Source organism: Zea mays, chromosome 1 (assembly GCF_902167145.1).
Source record: "Zea mays cultivar B73 chromosome 1, Zm-B73-REFERENCE-NAM-5.0, whole genome shotgun sequence".
In the NCBI taxonomy this organism is placed as follows: Eukaryota; Viridiplantae; Streptophyta; class Magnoliopsida; order Poales; family Poaceae; genus Zea; species Zea mays.
The window spans coordinates 286,754,382-286,758,430 of record NC_050096.1 but is presented as its reverse complement, the minus strand read 5'-3'; the positions used below and the strand labels follow the sequence as shown (position 1 = coordinate 286,758,430).

The following is a 4,049-nucleotide window of genomic DNA, read 5'->3' as shown; positions in this document are numbered from 1 at the left end:
TAATCAATAGTAAAAAAAAAGGTCACAATGGGCCCTGTTTAGTTTGGTGAGTTGCAACAGTTTGCCATCGATTCTTGCGTTCTCTTGCTCGGTATTGACAACTGCTTTCGAATGTAGAGATTATTTGCTTCTCATTCAAGTACTCCATTCTTTTACATGCTTTATCTGTAGGGACATCCAAGTAATCCAACCTTAACTCATGCTCTTATCTGCAGAAAGCCTAAACAAGGAACATGCCTTTTACAGGTGACTCTGAGCTTCTCTCTCTCGGTCCTTTTTTTCTAAGCTAACTTGGCTGCATGGTTTACAAGTCGCTTGGTCGGCAGGTGGTGGCCTATGACCGATTAGGCGATTTATCGCGATTAGGTCGTCGATCAGGACAATTAATCGGTGACTGATCTACCACCTAGTCGTATACAGTTATACACTATAGTGTATAGTTATATACTATATAATTAACTTCAAACATCAGAAAGCAGTCCTACACCTACAACACTACAACAGTAGGTAATCAAAGTATCAATTATCAAACAAAAACAAACAGTACATGTTATTTAGCAGTAGTGCAGTTTCTTGATCTAAACTAAAACCAAACTGTATTGAGTTCTTGATCAGTTGAAACCAAAGATACAAACTGAAACCAATGCTTGAAGCCTTGAACACAGTACCTTCAGATGAGGCGCCTAAATTAAATGGTTTTGGAAACTGGAAATGACACGCCAATCAACAATTAATGTGGCGCCTAAATGGAAACGAGGAGGCGCCCAAAAAATAGGCCCCAGCCCAGACGCGCGCCCTTTCCATTTCTAGGTTCAGGTCGGTGACTCTAATCGGCTACGTGTGACCGACCAAACCGATTAATCGTGATTAATCGGATGATTTAACAACCCTGCTTGGTTGGCCCTTTGCTCTGTACTTTAGCATCTGATTACAAGTTTGTTAGATCGTTTTATACAACTCTTCACTTTTTTTAGATTACGCTGACTGTGCTATGACGAGTTACTCATTTTTAGAAGGTACTACTCCCTTACTTGAACAGATTAGCGAGTCCCTGGGATAGTCAGTTTTCTTTGTCATTCTTGATATGCCTTTTGCTCAATTAGTAATTTTGTATTCTTCAATCTGGCCAGCCATGCTATTAGATGAATCCTTTTAATTTAGCATCAAAGGATAAATGCTTGAAACAATCTTAGGGAACCTTCTAACACATCGCTATTGTGTCGCGGTGTGGATGAGAAGGCAGTTCTTTTCTGATGGTGTTGTGCTTCAATATGGTTCAAATAACGTTTCTTCATTATTTTTTTAGGTGATGATGTAATGAACCTTTAATGATTTGTTGTACATCGAACATATGTCGTCAGTTTTAATTGTGATAGAAATTGTCTTGTTTCATTATGCTTAAACAATACTAGCTGAGTGCTCGTGCGTTGCAACGGAAATATATAATACTAGTATACTATGATAACTTATACACAAAATGTGTTATACTGTTATGAGAAAATGTTTCATAATCAATTTATGATCCTAGCCATACATAAATTTTATTATTTTAATCTAATTGTTTCACCACTACAATGCAATCATCAGTATCATGCAGACTTCGATATATGCCACGATTTGTATGGTTTCATCATTAGAGAGCACGTTCCACACGTGCCGGAGGAAATTTCCTCGTACATCGTTAATCATTAGACACGCATCACCATACGCTCTTGCTTAAACAAAAAGGCAAGTGTGTGTTTGCAAAGAGAATTAAAGGCAGGTTGGCACAAAAGTTACCCTGACGGTGGCTAGGATGACGGACTGGTCACTGTTGTCGATCCTCCTCTGCGTCACCTCTGGCGCCAAGATGACGCCACAATCCTCGATATAGTAGTCGTCGAACGCGCGCGACATGACGAGTACCGATAACTCTTGGTTGGGCTGCCAAACGAAGTGCACCCCGGGCTCATCAGCGAGGTAGTACCCCTGGACGTTGCACCACCGGATGCGCTACTCCACTACATACATCATGTTCGAGGACACTCACACAACGTCAGAAACGTCCATCGTCCCAGCGCACAAGAATTCATGTTCGGTCAGTAGCGACTTACGTGGTAGGTTGGGCTTCAGTGGACGATGAGCTAGACGGCGTGATGGCGTCGTCGTCGGATGTGGTGTCCAGAACAACCCGAAAGTCGTCGACGTTGGCAACAACCATGAGGCCCCCTACTTAATGATGGACAGCGCGGTGCAGCTGCTCTGGACCGCGTCTAAGCGGCGGCTTCGCGGGAGCTTGTCGTACACAGCGGCGCATGCGACCACGTAGGACTGCTTCTAGAGGCCGAACTGACAGTCGCCAAGCTTCTTCTCGTCATCGATGAGCGACGTCAATGCGAGTGCATCCTGCTCATGGTGTTTGTTCGGGTTTCAAGTAAGAAATATGGATTCATGCTTGGAGTTGGTTTATGAAAATGACTCACAAGTCTGTTCCATAGAAAAAATATTACGAAGAATAAATGTCACGCATGCAAAAAAGAGAATTTAAGTATAAAACATTATTCAAACAAAAGAAATTGCATGCAAAGCTCTTCTTTAAATAATATTACCTCCATCCAAAAATATAATTCAAGAATCTTGGTGATACTTATCTACTACTACGCATTATGCAAGGTTAGCAAGTGAGCTTGGTGAGATATGTAGTAGATGTGTTTCCTGTCATAGATGTAGACATAAACACATATGTGGTGTAGCGGTAGCTACTCTTGACCTTTGCTTAAGAGGTCACAGGTTCAAATTTCCTTGAGGATATGTGTTTTTTTTTTAATTTTAGCTAGACGTGGGTTATACGGGGAAATGAGAATGGGAATGGGCTTTGCGGGGAGGAGGGAATGAGAATGACAGAACATGGAAATGAGAATAGCTTTTTTGCCATGTTTAGTTTCTTCTGTGCAGTTCTAGGAAATGTTTATGCCACGCTTAAACAATATACTGTTATGTAGGGTTGTAGGATCTTGATGTCATTGCCGAAGTAGTTTGTGCCTGATGGCACCGGAGATGTTATAATTAGACCGACACAAAGGTGTTTCGCTGTTTCACATGTTCTTAGAAATATAGGGACGACTTCTCTATCTGTCCACATAGCCAGTTCATGTGATTACATTCCTTTGTTATAATTAATATTAGTGCTTAGATTTCTGGCAAGGCGCGCCAATTGTTCTAGTATAACTAAAATCAAGATAAAAATAAAACTAAAGCCGTTTTCGGACTAGAAGTGGAAGCCGATAAAACATGACTTCCAAGCATTTGGAACTATATAAGTCGAAGCCATAAAATATGGCTTCTCTTTACATTTTTATATACAACGAAGACTAATATATTTTTGTTGTCACGATTTTACAGGTTTTTTCGTTGTCGGGCCGGCCCAAGTATGGTCCAGTCACTCGTGTCGGGCCGGCCGGCATGATGGGCTGAAAATCAAAGCCCAGCCTAGCCCTATACTCATGCCGTACTGGCACGGCACAATATATTTCGTGTCGGACCGTGCTTTGAGCCAGTTTTCTTAGGCCGTGCTTGTCGGTGTTTTGGGTCCGACCGCACACCCGGGGTTGCCCCTCGAGGTGTTTTTAGGAGTAGGACGGCGTCGCCGACTGTAGCAAAATAGTTCGTGTCAGACGCACGAGAGATAATAGACAATGTTTACAGGTTCGGGCCGCTTACAGATGCGTAACACCCTACGTCCTGGCGAAGATGCTTTGTGTAATGGGTTACAAGGTAGTTCTCTAGAGCGATGACGTGGAGGGTTGAGGTAGATGGCGGGGTAGTGTAGAGTTGGAATCGATCGTTCTGAAGGGGTGCCCCCTGGGCCTTATATATTCGACCGTGGGACAATACATACGGATATGATAACAACGTGCGCCTAAAGGATAGTGAACTGTTTGAGTCTATCTTCCTATGATTCAGCCGACCTATCCTCGCTTGGCTCTGCTGCATGGGGCTCCAGCGCGGGAAAGTCGGATCTTCTGTTGTGGTTTCTTGCTCAACGTTGTGGGGCCATCTGGACTCTCGTC

At 42.9% G+C, this 4,049-nt stretch overlaps 1 non-coding gene and 1 pseudogene across 1 annotated transcript; both read left to right on the top strand.

The window, feature by feature from the left end:
- Positions 1-1,159: 1,159 nt before the first annotated feature.
- On the top strand, positions 1,160-1,261 carry LOC111590741 (small nucleolar RNA snoR31/Z110/Z27). Its single transcript, XR_004855781.1, has one exon. It is a non-coding gene; the product is annotated as a small nucleolar RNA snoR31/Z110/Z27 (small nucleolar RNA).
- A 1,757-nt stretch (positions 1,262-3,018) lies between these two features.
- Positions 3,019-3,144, top strand: LOC111590770 (uncharacterized; annotated as a pseudogene).
- Positions 3,145-4,049: the final 905 nt, after the last annotated feature.